The following is a 16,993-nucleotide window of genomic DNA, read 5'->3' as shown; positions in this document are numbered from 1 at the left end:
ATTCTCTTAATATCATTTCCCTTTTTCTAGATTTGTTGTAAAAGTGGAGTATATAATACGTAGATATACAAAATATGTGTGTATCGACTATTAACGTTATCAATAAGGTTTCCGGTCAACAATAGGCTATTGGTGAGTTTTTGGGAAGTCAAAATATATACTCGGATTTTTAGCTGTACACAGCGTGCCCCTAATCCCTGCATTGTTCAAGGATTAACTGTGTATAGTTACAAGTCTGTAAATACATCTGTAAGGTTATATGTTCTGCTTGACTTTAACAGCTTGCTATTAAGATAGAAAAATGATGAAAATAGGGCTATCAAAATTTTATCCTTATGTTTTAGTTCCGTACAACCAAGAGATTTACTAGAGGTTTATTTTGTCTATTTTGTTGTTTCATAGTCATAAATCCACAGACACAACACATATAATGATACACCGTATATGCTAAAGAAACAAGAAATAAGAAAACCTCATATTTATGGGTCTTTGTCTCGCACTTCATAGATATATCTAATCTTTTCCACAATTTAGACAATTTCTCATTTCTTATGCCCTGTTATCTACATAATAGGGGTTAGGGGACTATTTATTAAAAAGTTCTGAATGTAACCTAGATCTAGGAGAAACTGTTTTTGCCTCGTAAGAAAATGAAAAGCATCAGTAAAATACTGATAAAGCTTTTTCCAGATGATCAGTGTTTTTCACTGAAGAATGTTTTTTATATTTTCCATGGCAGTGAATTCCACATCCAGATGTTCCACTGTTGCCAGTAAAGGTTTTCCTGGCCCAACATGAACAATATTTGGTTAACAATAGCCCAGTGATGTGTATATTGAGCCCCTCGGCCAAAGATTATTATGTGAGAGATTTGCATTTGGCTGGCTTATGTGACAGAGGGCACATTGCAGCATATGATGCTGTTTGTCTAGAGGATGACCACAAACCTTGCTTTTTAGGGTATCTGATCTCTTAGCCTTCTTGAGGAATTTCTAGAATTATCTGTTCCTGCCTAACAGTCACATCAAACCTCAGAGGTGAAACAACCTTTTTATTGTCAGGCATTCAGCCAGGGTGCAAGCAGGATGGATTCTTTGTTCTTTCATGTCCGGGGCCTCAGCTGGGAAGACTGAAACCGCTGAGGGTGACTGGAATGGTTGGGATTGGAATCCTGTGGAGGGTCCATGCGGGCACCGGGGTTGGAACTACAGAGGGGCTGGGTTTAGCTGGGATTATGGACTGCAGTGCCTACCAGTGGCTTCTCCATGCAGCACGTGAGAAGGATGGGCTTCTCACAGCATGGTAACCGGGCTCCCAGGGGGAGCACCCCAAGAATGAATGTTCCACATTTTGAATCACAGTTTTCCTTGAGGCACATGACATCATACGGTTAGACCTTGGTTTGCTCTCTCACCAACTAGCTGAAAGAACTTGGGTATATTTTCTCCTTTCTCATCTTCTTTCTTTGTTATAACGTTTCTGAGCTTTAGTTTCTTTATCTGTGTAGGGAGTCTGGCAAGGTGGGAGGCAACTTTTTCCCCCCTGTGAGATGAATCATTATTTGGGACTAAAGTAGGTAATTTTGTAATTTTGCTTAAGGAGCTCGGATGACTTCTGGGAGGGAAGGGGCCAAGACTACTTGTTGCCCCTCTCATTTCAATCTTTCTGTGATTCAAATCATCAAACCTATCAGGGTGGACTGGGGTTGTCTTGAGCAAGGCCCAAGGATGGGGATAGGTGAGACAATTCCTCAAATGAGATAATGAGGAGTGTAGAAAGAGATGACCACTGGGCTGGTCACAATCACTCGCTGGGAGAAGTGAAGCAAAGTTTGCTTTTGCTTTGGGGAGATTTCTGGGTGAACCACTTGGAAGGGCTGCAGGGTCAGCCTGGGCTGCTTTGGCTTGGGGTCACAATCACTCGCTGGGAGAAGTGAAGCAAAGTTTGCTTTTGCTTTGGGGAGATTTCTGGGTGAACCACTTGGAAGGGCTGCAGGGTCAGCCTGGGCTGCTTTGGCTTGGGGCTGAACCTTGCTCTAGGAAGAGAGGAGGACAGATACCTTCTCTTCCCGGGCAGAGCTCAGGGATGTGGAGCACAGTGGCGGCAGGAATCCACCCGGGACAAAACAGGAACGATGTCCTCTAGTGGTAGAGGAGAAGCTCTTCATGCTGCCCATCTACTCTGTGGCCTCCCATTTTTGAGGCAGACAAGCACTGGTGTGCTTTAGAGCAGTGTGCTTCAGATGTCATTGAGATTCCTCAGCCTTAATATGTCTCTTTTGAGTTGTAGCTCTGGAGACAGCAATAGGCCCCGGCCTTTGAATATTTTATATACTAGCCCCAAACCTTGAACGTATCAAGGGAAGAGTGAAAAGTGATAGATAGGGATTGAATGTGCTGTGGGACCCTCAGAGTCACACAAAAAAAATCACAGTTACAGTTGTAAAGTAGAACAAAAGTGGCAACTACATCTGTCGTCTTAAAGATTACATAAAATAAAAATAAATACCCGTGTGAAAATAAATAAGACAGATAAGCAAAAATAAATATGTACTTAGTCTATGTTAGAAACTCAACATTGTTTTCCTCTCATTCTTATCCTTCTTTCTTTTCTCTCTTCTTTCTTAAGAAGGGAAAACATGGATTTGGGGGTCAAACTTGATTTTTGAACTCTGACTCCTTCATTTGCTAGCTGTGATCTTGGGCTAGTCTCAACCTGAGACTTCGTTTTGTCGTCGGTAAAATGGTTCAAAAATAATTATTTCACAAGTTTAGTAAAATTAAAATAAAGTTATGAATACAGAATGATATTTCTACTCCATTTCCACATCTTTCTCTTATCTCCTCTTTACTACACACTCAACAAAAATTCATGGCTATTTTATAGCTCCAACTTCCAGGGGAATTTCGAATGCATTCCTCTCTATCTTTCCTGATTGGCACTGGCCTTGACAAGAATTTCTTTGGGACCACCCGAACTTCCTAGACTGAATTTCCCCAAATCTCCCTGAGTGAACACCCAAGGGGCCATACTCACTTCCTTTCCTTATCCAGGAGCAAGGTCACCTCCTGTAAACTTTGGAATGTGTCCATTTGAGTCCTTCATGTTCATCATCCAACTTCCACCTTAAAGGAATTAGGCCGCAAAGTGAAGCCTGAGGGTTGTTTTGGTTACTGTGCTGTTTTCCCCCACTTAGATGGCAAAGTATTATTACCTTTGGGGACACGAAAGTAATTAGGAGTCCCGCAAGTAGCACCCAAGTTCTCAGCCTATGCCAGTTAGTATATTGGGTGACCAGGAGCTGAAGGCCTCACTGTAATGGAAGCACTTGAAGCCAGCCTTAAGAGTTTACCTGGCCCCAACCCCTGCACACATGGGTTTCCATGGGTTTCCTGGAATGGAACAAAAACAACTCCAGTCCACAATCAGTGCCTCATAATAGCAGAAAAATCCACTCAGACTTTTGAATTCTCTATCTGAAAATAGATAGTTGTAGAGCTTTCCATGGCTACTGTATCATTGGACCAGGTTTGTTATACAGCATGTGATTGATACTAATGGGAATCCAACCCCCTGCCTTTGTCCTAGCTCCCGTCCAGACGCACCTCCCCCGAGATAGTACAAATTGCCGACTTATCCTAACAGGATAAGTCTTTTATTTTGGTGTTGATCTCAAAGAATAGTCTTTTAAGTATTCCAGTGAAAGGCTGTGGTGCAGGAAATGTGTTGGAATGACACTGGGGTGACAGATACTGTCTTGCATTGTGAATAGATGAGTGATTTCATTATTTGGGGCTAGTATCTAGGATTCTCTTATAATTATGGAGCTCGACTACCAGAAGGAACAATTTACAAACAGACACACTCCCACAACCTTAAACAAAGACCAGGCAGCAGGAAACCTGTTCACTCTTCACAGTCCTTTTTTTTTTTTTTTTTTTTTTTTTTGACGCCAGGCATGCAGGAAGAGGGTCCCACTGATACAAGGGCACATACTTTGAGGTCAAACCACTTTGTGGGTTATTCTGGGTACTCATGTGCTGGTCATAATGATCACCTGAAGGTCATTTACAGTAAGGACTAAATTGAATTGTAAGTTCTAACTTTCCAAAGGGGAATTGGTTGGAATGGGGTACCTAAATGATTTTGATGAATAGATTGATATCACCTGGGAGAAAAGTTTTAGGCGTTATCACATGATTTTGTCTTTTTGCCCAGATCTCAAGAAAATAAATAGGGATACATTGGATGACAGAATCAAGACTCCAAAACGTATGGAAGGAAAGGAATGATCTCACACGATTAAAGGAGATGATGATAAATATAAACACCTTTGCGTGCGTTCAAACATCCCCTTCGATTCAGAGGGGATTATTTCAGGCAGCCATGTCTTAACAATGGCATGCTCTTGAGAAAGTCTTTTGTGTCAAAAGGTTGACAGTGCAGCAGCCATGTAGAAAGTAAGTAAACAGAGAATTTGTTCCTCATTTACTCTGAATTGGACACATGATGCCTATGACACTTGCCACAAGCCTGGAGAAGTACAAGACAAGCAGGTTGAAGCAGGCTCAGAAGAGAGTGACTAGGGAGGTGATAGGGCTTGAAATCATGTCATGACAATAGTCGAGGAAGCTAGGAGTGTTTGGACTGGAAAGAAGATGCATGGAAATGTTAGTGTCCTAGCCAAGAGGCTGTTAATGTGGGTTAGTTTGACTTATTCTTCTTGGCTTCATGTGGATGAGGATGAAAAATGGATACAGGGTCAAGGTGGATAGATGGTTGGTTTATTTTAAGAAATAGTGTTTCTTTTTCTTTTTTTCTTTTTAAAGATTTTATTTATTTATTCATGAGAAACACAGAGAGAGGCAGAGACACAGGCAGAGGGAGAAGCAGGCTCCATGCAGGGAGCCCAACATGGGACTTGATCCCAGGTCTGCAGGATCACTCCCTGGGCCAAAGGCAGATGCTCAACCGCTGGGCCCCCTAGGTGTCCCAGGAAAGAGTGTTTTGTAACTAAAGATATAATGGGTAATATTAGAGGTAGTAAATTCTGTCACTGGAGACATTTGCTTATAAGCAGAAAGGTCGTTACAGTAGGGACTTAGGCATAGGAAGCATGGTTGGGCTAATAACCTCTAAGCTCCTACTGAAGCTGGAAACCCTGAATATGTGATGGGAACATTTCCATGTCAAATTGAAACATCTATTTTTCATGAAATCTTTGAATCATCATGATGAAGAAGGGTCCAAAGTCAGATTTTTTGCATGTGAGATTTAAACACTGATCTGGGTAATTTAGCCCAAATCTGTTGGTAGTTGGTGGTGGGATTGTATCTTGATGTGGTGGTCCTGAGTTCCACTTTTGGTCGAGCCCCTAATGAGCTGTGCAGAAGGGTGCTGGAACCAGCTCACACAGCCTGGGAGAGGTGACTGTGTGTATTCCTCCCTAGCTTTTTGTATCCAGAGACCTCATGTTGGCAGTTTGAAATTGGCCATAGTGGGAGTACTTACACTATGGCAAGTGGCAAACACTACAAGTCAGGGCTTTTTGCATGCTCTGGAGAGCTGGTTGTTAAACATTTACCGGTAGAACCATTAAAAATTTGTTAAAAAATGAACTCCAATATATAAAATAGAAGAAGAATGAAGCGAGTGGGATGGGGCTCTAACCCACATCCACCTAGAGGATCCACCATCCTAGAGGATGTCCTTCCCTCATAAAAGATTCTAAGGCGCCTCTGCGCTACCCTAGAACTCCATGGACATTAAAAAGCTCTGGAAAAGAATCATTTCTACCCATGCTAGGACTGTATTCTTTTAACCATTATTTTCCTTTTCCTTGATCTAGAAATACAGAAATAAAACAGCAGGGTTTCCCTCAGTTTTATGAGATTGTTTTGAAAATGCAGTGCCAAAGGGATCAGTTTGAGAACATTGGAAATGTGAGTCCTATAAACACAAGAAGAAATGAACATAGGAAAGAGTGAGTTTCCTCACTTTGTAAATGTGCTTATTGGAATTGTGAGTTTTCTTTTGGGATGCATGCCCAGCCCTATGTGTATTAATAAGTTTTACATGTCGTAAGGGCGCCCCAAACCTTTCCATTAGCATATTAACATTTTTTTTTCTTCATTAGACTTGATGCTCTGTGGAATAAGGTTTGGTGGAATGTTCTAATCTGTGGAAGGTAGAAGCTATGGAAAGGCAGGTTTAAAAGATCAACAGATCATTGAATGGGCGCCTAAAAAATGTGAGCAGGCTTTAAAAGGTTTACCCCTCAAGGGCAAGTTTTGCCCACTTATTCTTTTGGGCTGTGTGGCCTCGTCCTTGTAGTACCTGACAACGGCCCTAGGAGGATCATGTAGGCTGCCAGGTACCGGGATGGAAGTCCAGACACCTTGTGGGACATGCTTGAGGCAACCCTGATGTTTCTAGGGCGTCCATAAACCTGAGAATGGGAGCGTGAGCCACGTGATCTGCCGCAAAGCTTAGCAAACCAAACTGACTTTACCACTGGTTGTGGAGTCCTTTTCTTTTCACACGCTAAGCTGAGGTCATATGCACAAATTTTGGGTTGAATATTTTCATTTGAATTTCTCTTATGCTCTGAACTCTGACTTCTTTAATCGCACCCTTCCCATTTTCCCTAGAATTACAATGGGTTCACTTTCCTTTCGAGGTCTTCTAATTCTATCACTCCTTTCCTCCACATTGTCCCCCCGCCCCCCCGCCCCTGGTTTCCCTTATATCAAGTTCTCATCTTCAGAGGGAGGAGCAGAGTCATGGCTGGCTAGATTGTAGCCCTTATCTCTACCCACACTCCTTCCTGTTCCCTTCTCTTGCCAAACTTCCCTCTTTACTCTGCCCTTCACTCCCTGAACTGGCTTTGGACTCAGCCTTTCTGCCACCTGCACCCCATGTTAGAACCCATCTCCTAATCTGTACTGCCATGAACTCTCCCCTTCCTCTGCCAAGATCCTTCCCTAGTCCCTAGTCTTCAACCTGCTACATGGTCTTCTGTCAGATGGGATTAACTCTATTTATTGCCTTACATTTGTGTCTTTTTCTTAAATTATCTGAAGGAAGACTTTTACGTTTGCACTGGAGCTATGTTACCTTTCAGGTAAGTCTTTCCTTCAGGTATATGTGGAAGAAAGAATATATGACATGTAACTTTTAATTCCCCCAAAACTTGACTACTAATAGCCTACTGTTGACAGGAAGCCTTACCCCAAAACATAGTCAAGTGCATATCATAAGATGAAGTAAACGCCTCTTTAAGTCTCTTTATAATGAAGTATTGACTATTCTGGTTTCGTCTCCATGCAGAGAAGAACAATTAAAAAGGTACCAAAAAATTAACAAAAAATCATTTTAGACTTATAAAAGGTTGGTATTATTATTCTCTTCTTAGAACAAAGAGGAGAAGTAGGGACTGACTGATTATATTACTCCAATCTGCAGGGACAACGAAATCAAGCAAAGCTATTTTACTGTGCTATAGAATTTTGTAGTGAATTTGGGAAGACAGATAATTTTTGATCAAATACCTAAAAAGTCTGCTCGTCAGGTTTAACTTTTTAAATCTGATGATCTGACACCTAGTGTTAATTTTGAGTACTGCTAAATATTCCACAAGTATATTTAGTTTAATTTCCTTATGTACCTTGTAAGATTTATTCAGGTGACTGTACATTTCAGGGTAGATAAGAGCTTACCCTTTGTTATTTGAATTATGAAAGAGGGCTTGAAGTCACGAAGCTGGGTACCAGTGTTGGAGCTGACTAGCTCCTGTGACCTTGTGCAAGTAATTTTCCTCTTTGAATCTATCCGAGAGCCCTTCTTGGTAAAACGAGAGTGAAAGAATATATTTATCTCTAGCTTCTTTCTAACTCTAGAACCTTATGAGATATCTTTTAAAAGCAATGGATACATATGCCAGCTCTATTTTGAAGCTTGAAATATGTTCACTCAATAAACTAGCAAATAAAACAGTTGTTAACTGGAGGAGTATAGTTATTCTTTTGCTAAAAAAAAAAAAAAAAGAAATCTTATAATAAAGAACCAAAATAGGATTTTAATGATTTATAGTACCACTGTGTAGAGGGGCTTCTGTGATGATGAAAATGTTCTATGTCTACACGGTCCAATACTGCGGCCCTTGAAATGTGGCTAGGAAGACTAAAGAACTAAATTTTGTTCTATTTTTTTATTATTTTTTAAAAGATTTTATTTATTTATTTGAGGGAGACAGAGAAAGAGAGCATGAGCAGGGCAAGGGGAGAGGGAGAAGCAGATTCTCCACTGAGCAGGGAGCTTGCCCCAGGGCTTGATCCCAGGCCCTCTGGCATCATGACCTGAGCTGAAGGCAGATGCTTAACCAACTGAGCCACCCAGGTGCTCCTAAGGAACTAAAATTTAATTTTATTTAATACAATGCGGATTTAAATTTAAATGGCTACATGTGGCCAGTGGCTACCATCTTGAAAAATACAAATTTACAGAGTATGGAAACATGGGGTTTTCTTGATGAATTTGGAGTTGTAGTCACCAATATATTTAGTTTGTTTTCTATGCTGATTGGCTCTATATTACTCTTACTATTCTGCATTTATGAGAATTCACCATACAAGTGCTTTAGGATTTACTCCATAATTGTATTTTCTCTCTTGGTTTCAGCTATGTAGCTTCAGTTTAATTGCATTTAGGTAAAACAAAGATTTCTTTTCTTGTTCATGAGGGATTAAAACATGCGAAAGTGAGGAGAACCACTTATATGTGGGTTATTTTTGATAAATACAGTACTGTAAATGTATTTTCTTTTTTTAAAAGATTATTTACTTATTTATGAGAGACACAGAGAGAGGTAGAGACACAGGCAGAGGGAGAAGCAGGCTCCATGCAGGGACCCCAGTGTAGGACTCGATCCCAGGACCCCGGGGTCACAACCTGAGTCAAAGGCAGACATTCAACCACTGAGCCACCCAGGTGTCCCATCCTTATGATTTTCTTAATAACATTTTTTCTCTAACTAACTTTGTTGTAACAATACAGTATATAATACATATACAAACTAACTGTGAATTGATTTTGTTCTTGGTAAGGCTTCCCGTCAGCAGTAGGCTAATAGTAGTCAAGTTGGGGGGGGGGGCAATTAAAAGTTATATGTGGATTCTCAACTGTGCAGGGAGTTGGTACCCCTAACTCTGCATTGTGCAAGGTTGAACTGTAATCAGTCTTGATTTCTGTTACTGGCATCATAGAAGACACTTTTTAAAAAAAGAAAAATTTATTTATTCATGAGAGACACACAGAGAGAGAGAGAGAGGCAGAGACACAGGCAGAGGGAGAAGCAGGCTCCATGCAGGGAGCCCAATGTAGGACTCGAACCCTAGACCCCAGGATCACGTCCTGGGCGTGAAGGCAGGCACTAAACCGCTGAGCCACCCAGGGATCCCCCAAAGACCCTTTAATTTAACCCCTGTCGCCGGATAAACAACTGCAACAACAACACACACATACACATAGACATAAGTTACACCCTCATACTCATACACATTCACACACACAAACACACAAACGACTTTTCCGATTTATAGTGACTGGGTGCAATTAATTATAGTGTTGTTGAAAGAGCCTCTTTAACAAGGTGCATATATGTGGGAAGTCTGGACGAAAATTAATAGTAAAATAACAAGTGACTTATAAGGTTCGGTTGTAATGTCTAATGATTTTTGTCTTTTCCACGCCTAAGCTTTCCCTGCCACAAATTTTTGCCTGATAATAAACTTATTATGAGGAGTGCCTGGGTGGCTCAGTCAGTTAAGCGTCTGCTCTCGGCTCAGGTTGATCCCAGGGTCCTGAGATCAAGCCCTGTGTCAGGCTCCCGGCTCAGTGGGGAGCCCGCTTCTCTCTCTCTCCTACCACTCACACAGCTTGTGTGCTCTCCCTCTCTCACATAAATTTTTAAAATGTTTAAAAAAATAAATTTACTATTAAAAACAATTCCTTACAATGTCCATATATATATTTCAAGTATTCCAAACTGGCTACTTTGTACATTTTAAAATGCAAAACCCATGGGGTTTTGTTTTGTTTTTTTTCCCATCCAGTCAAAGGATAGCATGATCTCTCCAAGGTAACTATAGGTCAAAGCTCAACTAAGTATATTTTTTACAAGATGACACAAAAATAATTGATGTTTTCAATAATGACCACTACAAAACCCCGAACTGACTTCTGAAATGAAGATTGATCTTTATGACAAGGTCAGCCTCGTGAATGTGATCGGGTTTAATTCCTTAAAAATTGGTCTGCTCCTTTAAATGTACACAATGCTACGTACACTTATGACATCTATTTTCAGAATGGGTGATTGGGTAGACTGTCCTATTCTGCAATAATTTTAGAGAGAGGGAATTTCCACACTCCTACTTTTACTCTACTGCACGAAGCAAAGTAGGAGTTACCTGTGCTCTGTGGCCATACCAAGGAACCACAATTTGAGACTCAATTTATTATCGTGAATGCAGTGATTCCGTGTCCGCCAGAGTGGCAAACGAACATGATCGTGAAGGTGGAGATGAAAATTCCTTAGTAATCAATATTTCCACACGGAATATTGCTGTGCCCGCATATTCTATTTACTTATCCCATGCAGCCATGCAGACACCTACCTCGATTATAAGAATTAACATTTGTCATGTGCTTTTCTTCTCCAGATTCTGCTTCAGTTATTAAAGGCCCTTGGTTCTAGAGCAGCTTAAACTAATTTTATATCATAAATGTCCAGTAGATGGCAGTCTGTGCACTAGGATTCACAGACCATCTTCACTCCAAGAGCAGTGTTTTGGGTGTTTTTTGTTGTTTTTTTTTTTAAATCTACATTTTGGAAGCTGAAGTTTCATACATGAGATTCCGTTTCAAGCTATATCCTCATGTATAGCTTTAAATAACTGCAAATAGAGGATATCTCTGCTTTTTTGTTTCATTTTGCTTGAAAAAATTTTGGCCTAATAAAACAGGATTCATTTATTAATCTACAAGCACTGGAATAATAAAGCCAACAGATTAATTTTCTTTTCTTAAACGATTTTATTTATTTATTCACGAGGGACACACAGAGAGAGGCAGAGACACAGGCAGAGGGAGAAGCAGGCTCCCTGCACAGGGAGCCTGATGCGGGACTCGATTCCAGGAGCCCGGGATCATGACCTTAGCCGAAGGTAGACACTCAAACAGTGAGCTACGCAGGTGCCCCAATAAATTGATTTTCAGTAAGTTTCCTTAATTTGTTAAGGAGGAGCAGCCTGGGGGATGTGAATCTTGGCCAAGATGCTGCCCTATAAATGTGGCAACGTACCAGATGATGCTTCGTTCTACAAAGTTTCCTCTATTGTTGAAAGACACAACGTATAGGTAATCGTAGGAATTTTTATTAATGTTAAATCCTGCAAAGTGGCTGTTGTACAGGCTGCCAGTCTGATTTCTCAATAAGGGAAATTTTAGGGGGATTAAAAAAGAGATAGAAAATGATAATGAAACGTTTTCACCTAGAGGATAGGAGTTTCCACGGGGACTTTGCCCTGGTGGTTGTTCTTGTCTGCCTCAAAAACCTTAGGCAGGACGAAGAACTTGTCCCACTCCACTGCGGAGCAGAGAGGAAGAATAGTTGTTTCCAGGAATCTGTGCATTCAGAGCAGTGATTGTGAGTTTGTCAGAAATAAGCAAGTGTGAGGCTGCCGGAGGTGGGGAGGTGGTTGGGGTGGTGGTGAGGCTGTCAAGGTTAGAGGGAGGTCACGGAAAGCCCTTTCCTGATCAGAGGATCAGGGATGTGCCAGGGCAGGCCACAGACTGTTGGAAGCCAAAGGACGTAGAAGAACATGTAAGAAAATCAGGCTAAGGCGAGAGGGGATGAGCAAAGTGTAAGTCTTTACACATGCCGTTTGCTTGATTCTGAAGCAAATTTCAGAATTTGCTTTTTACCGGGCCATCGTCTTCTTAGTCTTCACATCTTAGCCTCATGTGAATATTTCTTCAGTCAATGAATGTATAGATGACCATGCAGAGGAAAGAAATATTCTAAGCCTGAGAGTTTGCTGATAGGAAAGAGGCAGCGATGAGAGCCATGGGAGCTAGCGGTGGCAGGGGAGAGCTCTTCGTGGGAAGGGGAGCAAGCTGTTGCCGCCCCGAGAAAAGCCACAGAATCTCCGGGTCCACTGCAAGGAAGTGCGGAGGTCAGGGTGACAGCTTGAAAAGAGACCAAGGCAATGCCACTTCTGGGTGTTTATTCAAAAGAATCTAAAGCAGGTTGTGAAGAGATCTTTGTACACTTATGTTCACAGCAGCGTCATTCACACCAGCCAAAAAGCAGGAGTGTTCCAAGTGTCCATCGATGCCCGGAAGGATAAACAACATGTGCTAAATACAAACAATAGACTATTATTCAGCTTTACAAGGGAAGGAAATTCTGACACATGCTGCAACATGGATGAACCTTGAGGACATTACGTAAGTGAAATAAGCTGGTCGCGAAAAGCCCCTGTGTTATCCCACTTATATGAGATGTCTACGGTAGTCGAGCTCATAGAACCAGAGAGTAGAACGGTGGTGGCCGGGGCTGGTGGAGGAGCAGGTGAGGAGATGTTGTTCAGTGGGTGTAGCATTTCGGTTTTGTTTTACAAGATCAAAAACTTCTGGAGATTGGTTTGCACAACAATGTGAATATACTTACCGCTGAAGAAAATAAGTGTTATATGATGTGTACTTTACCAGATTTAAAAATATATTAAAAAGAAAAAAAAAAACAAGCAAAACCAAACAAAATGAAGAGTCGAGAGTAGATGGTGCAGGGCAGAGTGCCTCAGCCAACATCTATGTCTATCTTTTCCTTGAGCCTGGAACCTCCACCTATAGTTCAGCCTTGTTCAAATCTGAGGATTTTAGGCATTTTTAGTCCAACATTCATGCCATTTATGGTCTAGTTGGGCCTTGGCCTTGTAATATTGCCTTGTCGCATTCCAGTTTTGTGAGCTGGGTCCTCGCATCCCTGTCCTGGCCTGCTGATGTCTCTAGGGCTGGGGTCCTGCCTTGCTCTATTCTAGTTCCTTCTCTTCTCATACCTCATCCTTATCCTGCAGTGCTCATAGAAACAGTGCTCATCACCTTTCTTTGCTTGTCTTCCTGGGCCGAGAGAGGGTTTTTGAAATGGCCTGCTGGGGTGGGGGTGGGGGTACTTATCTGGCCATAGGACAGGGTGAAGACCTGGGTAGGGTTTGAGAGCCTGGCCTTATTAAACTGGCTCGGACCACTAAGTCAGGGATCAGCACACTATGGCCACAGGACAAATTCAGCCTGGCTCCTATTTTTGTCCAATGAAATAGAGTTTTGTTGGAACACAGCCAAAGTGTGGAATGGCAAAGTTGACTAGTTATGACAAAGACCATATGTGCTGCAAGGCTTAAAAATACTATCTGGTCCAGAAAAATTTTGCATTAAGCTATTCACAGATTTAGAGGAGAATTGGTTGAAAATATTCACTTTGTCTCTAACCTCTTTTTGGGGTCAGGACCAAACCAAAACAGGCCACCACTTGGCTTAAACCAGCTACTTCTATAATTTGGAGTCAGCCCCACAATGCTGATCTAGAGTCGGTGCTAACAGTTCTTCGCTTTGCAAGCACTCATTATAGAAAGCGGCTTGTGTTTTTCACAGAACTCATTGGAAATTATAAACTAGTGTTTGGTGCAAGTTGGATTTGTGCTCTAAGAACAACAACAAAGCACACACAACTTTTTGGAGGCTGCTTCAAGTTTTCCAGGACCATCATTTTTTATTCAGCCTACAAGAATGCTTGACTGTTTCTTTTATTATTATTATTTTTTGGAACTCTCTTGCTCCCCTTGGGTCTTATTGTTCTTATATGTATTTTTTTTAAACCCATGAGTCAGAACCTTGCTACAATGAGAAAAACGTTTGGCCTCGCAGGCCTGTGCTAGCGTGAGAGATGGCGATGAGGTGCAAAGATGTCACTGAACGAGCTAAATATAGGCTCAGCAAGGCGCTCTCAGGCCAGGCCACTTCGCTGTAGACGGAGGCCTGCTGCATGTCATGAGCCTCCCCCCCTTTCTCTGCCCTGCGTCTTTACAGGGCTCTGCGGAATCTTTCTCCTCGGGGTAGGGCTGATGAAGTGTTCCTAAATTCCCGAAGGATACGTGAAACATCAGGGAGCTTCATGAACCTTTCCTGGAGGAAGCGAGCTGGTTGTGGTGTCCAGGCATAGGGTTGGGAGCCTCCAGATCCCCCCTTAGAGCATGGGTTCTTCCCAGTTTCTTAAATTAATTTGCTGTGCATGTGGGGGGCAGCACTTAGCTCAGTGTGGTTTTCAATGTGCTGCTTTGTACAGACGAATCAGAGTGCAGTTTACAGATTAAACAATGGGGATGTGCATTTTCAACGACATGAAAATAGTAATGGGATAGGGTCACTTGAGGGAGAGCGTGAACAGTACTATATTTAAGCCAAAAAAGAATTGTCCCGCTGATTTTAAGCTTCCCCACTTGTCTGAGGCTGGCTGGCTTAAATCTTCTTAATGGTCTATGTCAGAAGGTAGGTTCCTGATTTCATGACCCTTCTTATAATTGATTCCCCATGTTCCGAAGCACAGAACCTAAACCCCATCCTGCAGGAGGAGAGATACCCCAGCAGAGGGAGAACACGAAGCCCTGCTTTGCCTCTGACTCACTGAGTGACCATGGAAAATTCTGATTACAAAACATGGAAAAGCCAAGTTTTTCCCTTGAGAAACATCTCCTTGACAGTGTCTGCTACCCATCCACACACCCTGTGTGTCTAACACTGACTCCTTGAGGAGTGAAGGAAGCTGGGACCTCCACAATTCTGAGGGAGAGGGGGCAGCTGGGGTAACCAGCTTGGCCGTGAGCCTCGTGTTGGTCATGGGTGGGTGTCTGTATCGGTTAATCTGAGTGCAGCTGCTATAACAGATAAACCCTGAAATCTCAGTAGTTCAGCTTTTACTCATGTAAGAAGCCATTAGTGCTGGAAGGAGGGGCCTTGTGGGGGATGGCATTTTCCGCTATGTAGTCTTTGGAACACCCAAGAGAAGAGATGCTTTGCTATTTCAACACATGGTTTTCATAGATGCCCTTAATCTAGACATCCAGCCAACAGATGGAGGGACACGTGGGAGGATTTTTATGGCTCAGGCCTGGAAACAGAACACGTAATTTCTGCCCCAAATCCAGTGCCAGATCTGAGTCACATAGCCATGCAGAAACGGCTGGGAGATGTAGTTTAGCTGTGTGCCAGGAGAAAAGGTAAAACAGTGTTGAGCACAACTCATCAGTCTCTGTCATACTGGCCAAAGTCTCATTCCCAGCATGGGGAATTGATATTGATGCCAGGATCTTGAAGTCTGATGATAAGTTGTACCTGTTTCTGAGAGAATCTGCTTAGTTTGAAGAGACCAGTGGCAGAGATATGGAGAATTTGATTTAGTCCCCCTGGGGATGAGAAGAGGAGGCTTGGAAGAACCGAGCAGGGCTGCAGGGTGGAAGACCATAGCTAAATGATCTGGTCTCAAACAGACTTCAGTCCTGGGAGAAGTCGGAATGATTTCCAGGAAGCCCAAGATGGAAACTTAGTCATGATTCCTTGATCAGTGCAACAAAACAGAAGTTATAACCTGGGCTCTGGGTGGTTTCTCAGGGTCTGAGATGAATGTACTGGGCATGATATGGAAAGTCGGGTTCTAGACCATACTACGTGGTGGAGAGGGATCTCTAGGGCTCCACTAGGCTCCGTGGAATGAACCCTGGAGGTGATTAGGTAAAGGTCTTGTGTTTCTTCAGTTGGTCGGGGTTGAGGAATATAGTTACACACACCCTTTCTCTCTTCCCTTCAGTCTAGTGGAAATTGTTGATGAGTCTCCAAGATCTATTTCACTACAGCTCTAAACTTATCTTGGTTATTTCTTACATTTTCCTGACCAGGCAACTTGGCAGAGCCAAGAACCCCCTTGTGAATCTGCGGTTGTAGAATTGATGAGAACGTTTGGAATTCGCAGTCCCTTTGGTAGCCCTCTGGACTCCGTCCACACCTAGAAGTAACACCTCTTTCAGTTGGAGCATTTTCCCAGCACAAGATATGGAGATGTCAGGGGTCTGTCCATTGCAGCTCAGTGAATCCGAGTGACTACGGAATCGTAGCAGATCCCCACCCCCCTCCCACTCATGGTGCCAGGGGCCCCAGGAGAAGAGCTGTTATAAGTAGGGCATCAATCCTAAGGCAAAGGTAGGATGGGGGGGCTAAGAGCCTGAGGACTATAGTTGCCTACCACCCTTCCTTCAGGTGGCGGAGACACTGAGGCCAGAAGATAGAGCTACTTGGGAAGCCATGGAGGAGTTCACGGCCCAGAATTTCTGACTTCATACTAATTTTCGAAGGGATGGATTTGCAGTGGGCAAAGTTGGAGTATGTGGCTAATGGTTCAGGGCCAGGGAAGCTGGCATAAGGGGCTTACAGTCTGCTAGAACTAGGGCTTTCCTTTTAGATCTCTGAAATTTTAGGACAACCAAAAAGGTTTTACTTATACTTCATTTGCTACTAAACACCAGAACCAAAACAATAGTTGACATGACTTACACTGCTTTCCACCCTGGAGTAAGTGAGGGAAAGGAGTAGACAAGTAGACCTGCCCCCAGGTGGGTGTAGCAGACAAAGGTGGAGGGGATGCCGCTGCCTTTCCAGCAGGTCTCCATAGGATCAGGCCGCGTGAGCGGATGTTGTTAGCAGCACTCTACCCATATCCTTAGGCCTTTCAGTATGTGCATCTCAAGTTTAAGGGCTTTTTTGGAGGTCAGGAAAGGGAGACTTCTTTGCCTCACCGGCCTCACAGGCTGCAAGTACCAGGGAATTAACACCTGCCACCTCCGCCTGAGCCCTGGGAGCAGGCTTCAATCAACCCGGGAATTGG

General features: G+C 42.7%; 1 protein-coding gene across 13 annotated transcripts in view; it reads left to right on the top strand.

The window, feature by feature from the left end:
* Positions 1–16,993, top strand: part of LOC121474663 (homeobox protein aristaless-like 4) — a 371,873-nt gene that overhangs the window by 72,562 nt on the left and 282,318 nt on the right. For 7 of the 13 annotated variants that reach the window (XR_005983446.1, XR_005983452.1, XR_005983445.1 and 4 more), the window contains one exon: positions 12,345–12,510. The exons of 5 other annotated variants lie outside the window; for them this stretch is intronic. The gene's annotated coding sequence lies outside the window, so the exon portion shown is untranslated. Of the gene's footprint in view, positions 1–11,160; positions 11,419–12,344; positions 12,511–16,993 lie in introns of those variants that run through there. One more of the 13 variants, XR_005983447.1, reaches the window with a different exon arrangement.

This window comes from Vulpes lagopus, chromosome 13 (assembly GCF_018345385.1).
Source record: "Vulpes lagopus strain Blue_001 chromosome 13, ASM1834538v1, whole genome shotgun sequence".
Lineage (NCBI taxonomy): Eukaryota > Metazoa > Chordata > Mammalia > Carnivora > Canidae > Vulpes > Vulpes lagopus.
Note: the sequence above shows the minus strand (reverse complement) of the source record. Positions and strands in the feature narration are given on the sequence as shown.